The sequence below is a fragment of the Pseudophryne corroboree genome, chromosome 5 (assembly GCF_028390025.1).
Source record: "Pseudophryne corroboree isolate aPseCor3 chromosome 5, aPseCor3.hap2, whole genome shotgun sequence".
Taxonomy (NCBI): Eukaryota; Metazoa; Chordata; class Amphibia; order Anura; family Myobatrachidae; genus Pseudophryne; species Pseudophryne corroboree.
Window position 1 is genome coordinate 358,458,335 of NC_086448.1, and position 14,444 is coordinate 358,472,778.

Sequence of the window (14,444 nt, forward strand, 5' to 3'; positions counted from 1 at the left end):
TAGGTGTAACTGGGTGAGGGTGGTCAAAATAATATCTAACACCCTCTAGTCCAGTTACAGTCTCCCAAACAATTCAGGCAATACAATTAGATTAGAAGAATATCTGCCCAGGACATAATATAAAGTATATAAATATATGTGCAAATGAGCATTAGTATACATATGCAGTGAACCAATATCTAATATATATGTCCTGAGGGCGGATGGAAGCTTACGATTCCCAGGACTAGGAGAACAAAAGATAGGTGTCACAGCGTCATTGTAGATAAGAGGCTGGTGCCAGCGGTCCAGCAGTAGGAAGACGCGCTTCGTCCGTACGGGCTTGTTCACTTCCTGGTCGTGCAGGGCAAACAGAAGGTATGGTTAAATGTAATCCTTAAGCAGAAAATGCTTTTCAGGAGTTGAAGGTAGCATTGTGTACCCAACCAGTTTTGATGACACCTGGCTTTCAAAGTGAATTTGTGATGCAAGGTAGGAATAGGTGCAGTCCTGTTCCCAGAACAAAGAGGGTGAAGCACATCCTCATATTTACTTAACCACTTGCTTGGCACGCATCAGATGCAACCTTACAAGGATGGGCTTTCCCTGACATGGTCACATCTGATGTGACCAGTAGGAAAGCTCACAGTGCAGCAATGGCTGCTGTCAGAGAGACCTCGGTTCCCATTCCCAACCTTGGTCCTCAAAGCACACTCGAAGCTTGGATATCACTAAAATCTGTAATGTTAGTGTGCCTTGAGCGCCAAGGTTGGGAATGCCTGCCCTACTGGGTAACATGTACAGGTTTATAGGGCAACCAATCATTTAAAGACACATTCAATACATTAAATATTATTTTGCCTTTAGCTTGTACTACCATATTATTAAACTATAGTAAACTATATTTGATCACATTCTAATGGTCCACTCACACACAAAAGTACAGTATCAGTATATTATTCAGATGTCATTTGCCCTGTACTGCCTTGCTTTAGATTGTTGTGGAGTACTAGAGGTGGTGCACTCTCAGCATACAGTAGTTATAATGGTAGTAGTAGGTCCAGTACAAGGAATGCAAGAAAGTGAATTCTCCTCTCGGGAGGCACAGTCCTTAAAGAGTTTCTCTGATGTGATCATCAGCTTCTTCAGAAAGTAAGTGGATCCATTATTTATGGGGCTGTTAGGGATTTTACCTGATATTACCTCCTAATGTGAATCAAGCAAGGATTCAGAAGTAAACTTCATTTAGACAGTCAGTTGAATACATTGCAAAAGTTCCACAAAGTAACTGAAACAGGAAAGATTATTATTTAAAGATTCTTTGAATAGTGCTAAAGGATGGAACACTGTAACCTATAAAATTTCCTTTCTTGGATAAGGCAGAGTTCAGGTTAAGCTACTCTATACTGGATGGAAGTGATACAAGACAATTATATCTGCCAGGCAAGAAAGAGGATATTTTAATATTAAATCTAGAGAGATATTGAACCAAGATGATCTATTTGCACTCTTTAGTAACATAGTAACATAGTTAATGGGGTTGAAAAGAGGCAAAATGCCCATCCGGTTTTCTGTATTAATCTATGTACATTATAATGTACCTGCTGAAGTAATGGTTTAGTACCAATTAACAACTATAATTTGTATCACTCCCAGATATTTAATGTCAATATATTAAATGCTATAGTCTTAGATACTTTTTTCAGATAGAAATTTGTCCAATCCATTTTTAAATGCATTTACAGAGTCCGCCATTATCACCTTCTCCGGCAGGGAGTTCCAAATCTTTATTGCCCTTACTGTGAAGAACCCCTTCCTACTTTGTGTATGGAATTTTCTCTACTCTAGCCTCAGCGACTGCCCACGTGTCCTATACAGAGTTCTTTTAATAAACAAATCCCCTGCTAACTCCTTGTAATGACCCTTTACATATTTGAAGATATTAATAATGTCTCCTCTTAGACGCCTCTTTTCTAGTGTATATATATTTAACCTAGTAAGCCTTTCCTCGTACTCAAGTGCCTCTAACCCCTTAATCAATTTAGTAGCTCGCCTTCAAATTTTTATAGTAAATGAAAACTATGATAGCGTGGAAATCTCCTTGTAGGAATTTCTCTTGAAAACTAGCTTGCGGAGGATCTGTTTTTTATAAGATCGACACAGAGGATACGTGGACATCCGCTAATGTTGGAGGAGAGGAGATTTCGCACACAGAAGCTAAAAGGTTTCTTCACAGTACGGTCAATACGTGTTTGGAATTCCCCGCCTGAAAGAGTAGTAATGAGTCAATACTTTTAAGAATCGGCTAGATAAATTCCTAATGGATAAGGACACTATAGTTAAAAAAAAGAGAAATAAACACAACGACCGATATTCACAGCAGATAAAATTAGTCCTAAAAATAATACAGCGTAGGAGACCACAAATAGGTCGAACTTGATGGACAAATTGTCTTTTTTCAACCTCAGAAACTAATGTAATAATTATTGACTAATGACTTTTATATTCATGCTGTAATTCTTTTTCAACAGGAGATAAAAATATATAGGGATGAAGAGGAACCTGGACCATTATTCTGTGTGATAGGACTGCTTCTATACAGTAGGTGTAGATATGTGGGTAATATAACTTGGTGAAAGTGACCTCATGCCAACCAATATCTGCCCAGATTCCAGAGACGTGCGGTGAGCTAAATGGCCCAGGAGGCACTGGCTAGCACCAGAGAAAGATTTACACGCAATATATGAGTTAAAGGGAACATCTGGGCATTATACACAGGTGCAGCAGTAGAAACTCCTGGAAATTTGGTAAGTTTTGATTAGAGATGTGCGTAAAAGATAGGCAGGTGAGGCACTGCCTCACCTGCCATAGACTCTTTACTGCAGAGTTTTGGCTATAAAAATGATTCGAATAATGCAAGGAAGTTATTTCAATCAAATTCTTTGTATTTTTCATATACTTTATACAGTCAAAATTCTGGCACAAACGTCAGTATAACAGTAAAGGATCTGCCTCATCCAACCGCATGTCACTGCCAGATTCTCTCACCAGTGGCCATGTTGGTTATTATGCTGGAGGGAGTTGAAACAGCTCTGGCATCCTGTCATTTCTACACTGATTTAAATGAATCTGCATGGTGACAGAGTGGAAGTGATGGCTCAGGGTCTCAGCAGAGCTGATCTGCTGGTTTTTGATGAAGACACTGCAGATGCAAGCCTCAAACTCCACAGAAAGTATCACATTTATTGCAATGCCAGACTGACTGATAAGTCTAAAAAGGTACAGGCTTACACACTACTGAATCTAGCTGGTGTTGGGGCTGTGGATGAGGCAGCCACTTTTGTTTATGTAGAGGTGGAAGACATTGAGGATCCTGAAGTCCTAATTAAAAAGTGTGATAAAAATATACCTGCCATTGGAAAAAAGTCATTATGAACAGATATAGGTTTCATACAGCAGTGTCAGATTCCAGTGAAAAAAGTACAGCCATACAGTATGCTGCATGGCTCATACTGCTGGGAATGCACAGGATGATCAGTAGGATGGGGTGCCTGAACCTGCAGTCTCACCTGCTCCAACAATGGCCAAATTTGTTAGAAAGCATATTGGTATAGACAGAGACTAACAAGTGACCCACCTGCAAGAGTTCCAGAAATGCCCCTCTCCACACCTGACATGGAAGAGTCACAACAAGGGTCTGTCCCACTTTTTACTTTCTTTATCACCAGGTCTGACAGAGTCTCCAAATCCAATCTCAAATTCCAAGATTTTGGGGAAGATGTATTAAGCCTGGAGAAGGGATCTACATCTCCCTTTGAACATTAAAAAATCAGCATGCAAAACAGTATAACAATGGTGATTACAGGAACAGTGTTAAAGCAAAAAAATATGTACACATGTTGGATTATAACTTGGGCTAACGTTAAGGGACAAAAGAGCAGATGTCTTAAGCCTGGAGAAGGGATAAAGAAGTGATAAAGCAGTGTTAAGTGTGAGGTGATAATGCAACAGCCAATCATTACAAATTTGAAAAATGACCGTTAGGAGCTGAATGACTGGTGTGTTATCACCTTGCACTTATCACTGCTTTATCACTTCTTTACTCACCACTGTTATACTGTTTTGCATTCATACTCGTGCTGAGTTTTTAATGTTCAAAGGTAGATGTAGATGTGTCTGTAACATGGTTAGCAGAAGTGAACTCATGCCAGTCTCTGTATTGCAGTAACTCCAGTGTCCTGTCATTTCTACACTGAATTGACAGATGAATCTACAATAGCAATGTCTGAATTGTCAACGTAGAGAACAAAGTGTAGAAGTTATTTTTTTCTCTCTGTGAGGAAGTTTTCTTTGCTAGACTTGGATCAAGCTAATATCTGGTTACCATTAGTGGCTTTATTTTCATGGGCTAAGATAGTATAAAGGTCCTTAATAAAATAGATACAGATATTGGTGAAGCCAAAGTATTTCTGAACAGTTTTTTTTAGAAGTAGGACTGGTTAAGAAGTAGGGCTTCTTAAGCAGTAGGGCTTTAAAGGTATGCAGCAGAGTAGACACATCGGGAGGGGTAAAACAAGTGACTGATGGACTCGATAGACTAGAGGAAAGAGCATAGCAATCACAGTTTAATGCCAAAAAATGCAAAATCATGCACTTGGGTCTAAAAATATCCAAAGGCTAAGTATAGTATTAATGGCACTATTGTTACATGTGCTGCTGCAGCTCTGTTCTGCCTGCTTAAATTCTGTAGCAGCTGCATGAGATTAGAGATCTTTGGAGGCTTGGCTGCAGGAGGCTCTTGACTAGCTGCTGTTCCTTTTATCTCCTGCTCCTGCCTTGCACTGCTTGCTGGTCATAGAGTCGGTTGCAGCAGAAGCCTTTGTCTCTCTGTGACAAATTCCAGTCCTGTTTGCTAAAGTATCCTAGCCAGACCCAGTTCTGTCTGGTTCCTGTCTGCCTTAGCATCAGCTGCAGTGTGGAAGATTCCACACAATACTTGTTTCTTTGTTTTGTCTGTATCTTTGGTCTTTCTGTTTGCTATCCATTATAATTTTATTTGCATACAACTGCTTTACACATAACCACCACATTTGTCTATATTACCACAGTCCCATTCCACTGCAGTCTCTCTCTCAGGCCTCTTTAACCATGTACATAGTCACAGGCCTATTAGTCTGTCCTCAGACCAATTCCTGATCTCAATCTTTCTCTGTCCATGTCTAATCATCTTCAAGTGATAGTAGTTGTTTTGCTCCTTTGTGTTGGTAACTGCAGTTGCCAGGAGTAACAGCCACTGGATTGGAGCATTCTGTGTATTTGTTTATCTGTTCTACTCTCCCTGTCTGAACCCTATTGTGTATTACTTCTGTTGTTGCCAGTAGTTACTGCTGCTGGTTCAGAGCATTCCTTGTTATTTATGTACCAGTTGATTTATGTTCCTTGCCTGTCTCTTTAATTAGTTTACCCTGTCTGCTAGTCGGTTATTGCCATCTCTCCAGACTACTTCCTCGTGCTATTACCATTGGTGCACCACTCTTTCTGTATCTCTCTATACCCAGGTGTCTCATTAGTACCTTAACCCTATTGCTAGTCTTTGTTATTAAGGGGGAGATGTACTAAGCAGTGATAGTAGCAGTTATAAAAGTAGAGATGTGAGCCACTGGAAAAGTTGCTCATGGCAACCAATCAGCATTGAAGTAACATTTATAATTTGCATACTATAAAAGTATACAGAGTAGCTGATTGTTTGTCATTGTCAACTTTTCCACTGGCTCACTTCTCCACTTTTATCACTGCTTAGTACATGTCCCTCTTATTCACTGTTCTCTTGCCTCATTCTTGTCTTCTTGTATTGTTGGTCTTGTCTTTGTTTTCCTTTCTACTGACATACAACTCTTGTCATCTTAGAAGTAAGCTCGTACTGTCGCCAGTGGCGTAAGTCCTGGTGGTCATCTAAGTACTGGTAGGCGTATAAAATCTTTAGGGAAAAGCAGCTCTTATAGGCATGAATACCTGCTGAGTGCACTTTATGAGTGTTACACCCAGGTGTCTGGGGTTATTGTCAAGAAGATAGACCATGTGTCAAGTTCACCCAATCATCACCTGCAATCACCCAGTTCTCTGCATCATCCAGTCTAGGTTTTTTTCTCAGATCTTAATAACTATACTACTGAGAAGGAAATGGATCTAGGGGTCACTATTTCAGATGACTTAGGGGCAGTTAAGCAATGTAACAAAGCAATGAGGGAGGCAAGACAAATGCTTGGCTGAGTAGGGAGAGGAATCAGCAGCAGAAAGAAAGAAGTAATAATGCCACCATATACAGGGCCGGCCCAAGCCTAAATTTTTTGGTAAGTGAATATAGATTTTGGCGCCCCCAGCCCCCTCCCCCCCCCCACCAGGGTTGATGGAAAATATTATACACACAAAAGCTTAAAGCGCATTAAGCGAAATATGGGTGAAATCAACTGCCTACCATAAAGTTAAAACTTAAAGGGCAGAACCGTTAAATAAGTGTTTTCTAATTAATCAAACTTTTAAAAATTGGGGTCCTACCTGTCCTTTTCTAGGTCCCATTGGAATGAAGGTTTTTATTAATCTTATTAATAATTCAAATATAAAAACGGAGACTTGTTTTGGACACTACAAAGTGTTGAAAGGGGAAGGAGGGGGGAGTGACAGTGCTGCTGGGCTGTGTAGCATACAGGACATTGCACCATAGCTGTAACTAGACATTTCAGTGCCCTTTGGCAGAAAGTAAATTGGTGCTCCCCCTCCCATATTTGAGTACAAGGACAGTGCGCGCTGAAGGCGCGCACCAAAAATTTAGGGGTGTGGCTTCATGGGGAAGGAGCATGGCCACATAATAGTACCAATTCACATTACACCACACAGATAGAGCATGTTACACACATTGCACCAGGTAGAGCACGTTACACACATTGCACGTTACACACATTGCACCAGGTAGAGCACGTTACACATATTGCACCAGGTAGAGCACCATACACACATTGCACCAGTTAGAAGAACACCCTATACACATGCACCAGGTAGAACATGTTATACAGATACCTGTTGCGCAGTGGCGTAACTTCATCCCAATAGCCCGGAGACAAGAACAATCTTGGTGCCCCCCCCAGCATGGGATGTAGTCAATATCCTGGCAGTTGGGATACTAGCGGTCAGAATAGGGAAGGGTTAGGGCAAGGCACTAGGGGGAGGGTAGGCTGCGGGACGAGAGGGTTAGGGTCATTCACTAGGGGGAAGTCAGCACTTTGAGACAGGTGGTCCGCAGAACACCAGACTAAGCAAAATAATAACACAGAGCGGTCAAGTGGTGCTTAGTGCAGGGTGCTGCTAATACTGGAAATCTCTATATAAAACTTATGCTCTGTATCCTAAAAATAAAATACCAACTTTTACACAAAAACTACACAGTTCTAAAGAGTTATATACGTAATAGACAATGAAAATATATTACAGGTACAGCAATAAACTTGGGAATACATACATTTTAGTCTGAATACAAAATACATTGGTAATTTAAAAGTTACTTCTTTCCTCTTTTTATAGCCTATAGCAGTGATGGGGAAAGAACAGCCCTATGGCCTCATGCAGGCCTACGAGTCTTCATTTGCGTCCCTGAAAAGTGCTAAGGACAAGTGCCATGCCCTCAGTGCTGCATGAGATCAAAGAAGGAGAAATATACAGTACTTACACAAGTCCTCCTCTTGCAGTTATTACGGATGGAGGGAGCCTGCCTCTACCAACACCGTCCAGCAGCTCCCTCCACTGCGCTCCATCTGACTCCGTCTCAGGCATCCGGGTCCCGGCCTTACAAGTACCGCTGTCGCCGCCGGCTGCCCTCAGACAGCGCAGCTCCCTCTCCTCCTCACCCTGGCCGCCTCAGCATCTGTCCGCGAGCCCACACACAGCATAGGAGCTGGCGGTATACAGAAGGCAGCATGGGCTGGGAGCGTGGTCTACGCTGCCGGCGCCCTCCACAGTGTGGCGCCTTACTCTTACGCGTAACCCACGTAGCGGGTGGGCCGGCCCTGACCGTATAGGTCATTGGTACAACCTCATCTAGAATCATGTGTTCAATTCTGGAGGCCATATCTTCAGAAGGATATTAATACATTAGAGATTGTACAAACAAGGGCAACTAAAATGGTGCATGGCCTACTGTACATCACAAAACTTACCCTTAAAGACTAAAAAATCTCAATATGTATAGTTTGCAGCAGAGAAGGGAAAGGGGGGACATGAAGAAACTTTCAAATAAACCAAGGGTTTTAACAAAGTCCAGGAGGGAAACGTTCTTCAAATGAAGAGAAGCAATAGGACACGAGAACATGCACTAACACTGGAGGGAGGTCGGTTCAAGGAAAATTTGAGGAAAAATTACTTCACAGAAAGGGTAGTGGGCAAGTGGCATAGACTACCATCAGAGGTGGTAGAGGCTAAGACAGTAGAACAATTTAAACATGCATGGTATAGTCATATGAATATCCTTACAAAGAAATATGGAAAAAAAGGGGCAGACTAGATGGGCCAAGTGGTTCTTATCTGCTGTCAAATTCTATGTTTTTATGTTTAATCCAATACAGCCTTTGGTTCTGATGCATAATTTCCTAATTTCCCCAGTCAGTATGTATTCTGGCGGTCAGGATCCCGGCATCGGTATTCTGCCCGCCAGGATCACGACCACCGGCATCCCATACACAACGTCCATGTACAATATGTAAGATTAGAGAAAAGCACCAGGAGTTAAAGAGATAGTACTTCAATAAAGCTATTGTCAGAAGTTGACCCATTAGTAAGTGGCAAAATCCCTAATGGGAGCCAACACTTGACCCATGACAACAAAATGTAGAACTTTTGGCTACCTGGAACTAGGAAAGGATGTCAGAAACACTATGAATGCTGTCTCACCCCACTAATTTGTAAGCAGATAAGGAAAGTATACATTATTTTAATGTAGCATACTATAGATCTGTTCTGTTGCTAGATGGTCTCTCCACAGCTTCTGCATCCTGTAAATTACTTTGGTTTGTACACATATAGGGCCTAATTCAGAGTTGATAGCAGCAGCAAATTTGTTAGTTGGGCAAAACCATGTGCAGAGAGCGTTAGATTTGGGTGGGGTGTGTTCAAACTGAAATCTAAATTGCAGTGTAAAAATAAAGCATCCAGTATTTACCCTGCACAAAAACAAAATAACCCACCCAAATCTAACTCTCTCTGCAAATGGTATATCTGCCCCCCCCCCCCCTGCAGTGCACATGGTTTTACCCAACTGCTAACAAATTTGATGCTGCGATCAACTCAGAATTACCCCCATGATTTTACCCAACTGCTAACAAATTTGATGCTGCGATCAACTCAGAATTACCCCCCATGGTTTTACCCAACTGCTAACAAATTTGATGCTGCGATCAACTCAGAATTACCCCCATGATTTTACCCAACTGCTAACAAATTTGCTGCTGCGATCAACACTGAATTACCCCCATAAAGTAGAGATGTGCGGCGGGCACTTTTCGTGTTTTGTGTTTTGGTTTTGGATCTGGATCCCCACTCGTGTTTTGGATCTGGATTGGTTTTGCCAACACCACCCTTTCGGATTTTGGTTTTGGTTTTTGATCTGGATGAATTTTTTTCAAAAAACACAAAAACAGCTAAAATCACAGAATTTGGGGGTAATTTCGATCCTACGGGATTATTAACCTCAATAACTTTAATTTCCACTCATTTCCAGTCTATTCTGAACACCTCACAATATTGTTTTTAGGCCAAAAGGTGGCACCAAGGTAGCTTGATGACCAAGCTAAGCGACACAAGTGGGCGGCACAAACATGTGGCCCATCTAGGAGTGGCACTGCAGTGTCAGAAGGATGGCACTTTTAAAAACTAGGCCCCAAAGAGCACATCATGCAAAGAAAAAAAAGAGGTGCACCAAGGTCGCTGGGTTACAAAGCAAAGCTACACAAGTGTGCGGAACAAACACATGGTCCATCAAGGAGTGGCACTGCAGTGGCAGACAGGATGGCTGTTTTAAAAACTAGGCCCCAAACAGCACATACTTGACAATGTACTTCACTTTAATTTAACTGTCACTTTACAATGACTTCTAATGAATGCTCTGCAGGTGACGTACAAGGGAGGATGTTCCTAGGTGTTAATGTCCTTACCCCTACTTATTACGGATTGAAAAAGGCAACACATGGCTTGACACCTGTTGTCAGGATTTGTGGAAAAATAATTCCACACCGAAGAGGTGGCTTTTTTGGTTGTTTCCCCCGGCATGACAATGGGCTTTTTCATCCTATGGCCAACAACTGTCTCCACTGGTGCCTTATTCAAACAAACCACATTACCATCAGAATCCTCATCACCACTTCCTCCGCAGCGCCAGCTACACTCATATCCCCCTCATCCTGGTGTACTTTTACAGTGACATCCTCAATCTCAATATCAGCAACTGGACTGGTGGTGCTCCTCCCAGCACTTGCAGGGTGCGTGCAAATGGTGGTAGGAGCCTCCTCTTCCCATACAGTGTTGTAAAGGTCAGGCCTAGACATCGCAACCGCAGACAGTGCGAGCACCCCTGTATTTTAACAACACCCCTGTAACTTTACAGCATACAAGACAGGGCCAGTGTACATTGATTTTCACTGCACCCTAGAATTATTACAGCATAAAAGACAGGGCCAGTGTACATTGATTTTCACTGCACACTAGAATTATTACATCATACAAGACATGGCCTGTGTACATTGATTTTCACTGCACCCTAAAATTATTACAGCATAAAAGACAGGGCCAGTGTACATTGATTTTCACTGCACTCTAGAATTATTACAGCATACAAGACAGGGCCAGTGTACATTTAATTTTCACTGCACTTTAGAATTATTACAGCATACAAGACAGGGCCAGTGTACATTGATTTTCACTGCACTCCTGAATTTTGATAACATACAGGGCCAGTGTAATGTTATTTGAACAGCAGCACCCCTATATTTTACAGCATACAGCAGTGTGCTTTTAATTTTTTACAACTGCACCCCTGAATTTTTACAACATACAGGGCCAGTAGCACACCTATATTTGACAGCATACAGGAGCAGTGTGCCTAATACATCAGCACCCCTATATTTGACAGCATACAGGAGCAGAGTGCTTTTAATTTGTAAGAACTGCACCCCTGAATTTTTATAGCAGACAGGGCCAGTGTAATGTTATTAAGACATCTGCACCCCTATAGGTTACAGTGCCCCTGTCCCCTGTACAACACAGTGACAACCAGGACAGCAACACTCATGTACAGCTGCAGCACATGAAACACAAGTGACAGCCAGGACAGCACCCCTAACACAGCAAAGGTACACCACAGTGATGGCAGCAGCACCCCTACAGAGCACACACTAACCCCACCCAACGCCACCACCAACAGAGATACAGAGGTCTGCCTCCCTCACTCTCCAAGTCCAGAGTGAAAATGACTGTGACGCGCGGCTGTTTATATGGGATCCAAATCCAGCGAGAATCCGACAGCGGGATGATGACGTTTTGCCTCGTCTGATTTCCGAGTCAGGCAGGAAGTCCCGAGCCGGGCTCGGATCCGGACTCGGAGCGTGAAGTTCAGGGGGGTTCGGTTTTCAGGGAACCGAACCAGCTCATCTCTAATATAAAGCCATATTGATAGTTTTGGCTGCATTATACTGTAGATGTCTAACAAGATTTACTGATGTATTGCATCTAGAAAAGTTGTTCATTGCAGAAAGATGAGTTGCAGTGCGTGAGTATTCTAAACAATAGCCCAAGGAGATTACTGTACTGTATGTTTTTTTGCATAAATTTATGATGAAGAATAATCAGAATGATATACAGATTTAACATATTTAATCTATGAATGCTGAACTTTCTTCAAAACAAAAATTCTTTGTGCCTTTTAAGAAACTTAAAACCTTTTAATTACTGACAAAAAAGATATTTTTTTCTCTAATGACCTCTCATGTATATTACACTATTCCAAGGAAGAAGTTTGTTTATTTACAATCCATTAAATCAGAGGCGTCACAGGGTGTGGTGACACCCGGAGCACGCTCTGTATTATCACCCCCCCCCCCCCTTCCCAGTGGAGCCGCAGGCACCGAAAAGGGGGCGTGGCCTAATTCAAAAGTTCGTGGTCTCTCTGATCTTTTTGTTTTCTTCGCTCCGAGGGCATGTCTAGCTTCCCCGAAGATGCTTGCTGCCCCCGGAGACTGCTCAGCGTGCAGTGCTGGCTCTTATCTGTGACAGAAGCCGAGTGCTGCAGGGGTTTATCTCACTGCAGCACTCGGCTCCTGTCACTACAGAAGAGCTGGCACTTTGGTGTCACCCCTTCCGAGGGGGACACCCGGGTGCGGGCCGCACACCCCCAGCACCCGCCTTCTGACGCCACTGCATTAAATATTATTGTATTTAGAGATGCACAGAATCTTGTGTTTTGGTTTTGTTCTAATCATCGTGTTTTGGTTTTGCAAAACCACCATCAAGTATTGGTTTAGAATTCAGATTTAAAATCTGATTCTTGAGTTTGTATTTCTTCAAAATGGATAGATAGAAACTAGTGATGAGCGGGTTCGGTTCCTCGGAATCCGAACCCCCCTGTACTTCACCCATTTTACACGGGTCCGAGGCAGACTCGGATTCTCCCGTATGGCTCGGTTAACCCGAGCGCGCCCGAACATCATCAAACCGCTGTCGGATTCTCGCGAGATTCGGATTCTATATAAGGAGCCGCGCGTTGCCGCCATTTTTCACTCGTGCATTGGAAATGATAGTGAGAGGACGTGGCTGGCGTCCTCTCACTTTGTTTCAGGGGGCTGCAAATATCTTTATTCTGGGGACCAGCAGTATTATATAGGAGGAGTACAGTGCAGAGTTTTGCTGACCAGTGACCACCAGTATTATACGTTCTCTGCCTGAAAAACGCTCCATATCTGTGCTCAATGTGCTGCATATATCTGTGCACACACTGCTTTATTGTGGGGACTGGGGACCAGCAGTATTATATAGGAGGAGTACAGTGCAGAGTTTTGCTGACCAGTGACCACCAGTGTTATACGTTCTCTGCCTGAAAAACGCTCCATATCTGTGCTCAGTGTGCAGCATATATCTGTGCTCACACTGCTTTAGTGTGGGGACTGGGGACCAGCAGTATTATATAGGAGGAGTACAGTGCAGAGTTTTGCTGACCAGTGACGACCAGTATTATACGTTCTCTGACTGAAAAACGCTCCATATCTGTGCTCAGTGTGCTGCATATATTTGTGCTCACACTGCGTTATTGTGGGGACTGGGGACCAGCAGTATTATATAGGAGGAGTACAGTGCAGAGTTTTGCTGACCAGTGACCACCAGTATTATACATTCTCTGCCTGAAAAACGCTCCATATCTGTGCTGCATTGTAGTATATAGTAGGAGTACAGTGCATAATTTTTCTGACCACCAGTATATAATATATAGGAGTACGGTACAGAAGGCCACTGCTCTACCTACCTCTGTGTCGTCAAGTATACTATCCATCCATACCTGTGGTGCATTTCAGTTTTGCACAGTTTGCTGACCACCAGTATATAATATATAGCAGTACGGTAGAGTAGGCCACTGCTCTACCTGCCTCTGTGTCGTCAAGTATACTATCCATCCATACCTGTGGTGCATTTCAGTTTTGCACAGTTTTCTGACCACCAGTATATAATATATAGCAGTACGGTACAGTAGGCCACTGCTCTACCTACCTCTGTGTCGTCAAGTATACTATCCATCCATACCTGTGGTGCATTTCAGTTTTGCAGTTTGCTGACCACCAGTATATAATATATAGCAGTACGGTACAGTAGGCCACTGCTCTACCTACCTCTGTGTCGTCAAGTATACTATCCATCCATACCTGTGGTGCATTTCAGTTTTGCACAGTTTGCTGACCACCAGTATATAATATATAGCAGTACAGTACAGTAGGCCACTGCTCTACCTACCTCTGTGTCGTCTAGTATACTATCCATCCATACCTGTGGTGCATTTCAGTTTTGCACAGTTTGCTGACCACCAGTATATAATATATAGCAGTATGGTACAGTAGGCCACTGCTCTACCTACCTCTGTGTCGTCAAGTATACTATCCATCCATACCTGTGGTGCATTTCAGTTTTGCACAGTTTGCTGACCACCAGTATATAATATATAGCAGTACGGTACAGTAGGCCACTGCTCTACCTACCTCTGTGTCGTCAAGTATACTATCAATCCATACCTGTGGTGCATTTCAGTTTTGCACAGTTTGCTGACCACCAGTATATAATATATAGCAGTACGGTACAGTAGGCCACTGCTCTACCTACCTCTGTGTCGTCAAGTATACTATCCATCCATACATGTGGTGCATTTCAGTTTTGCACAGTTTGCTGAC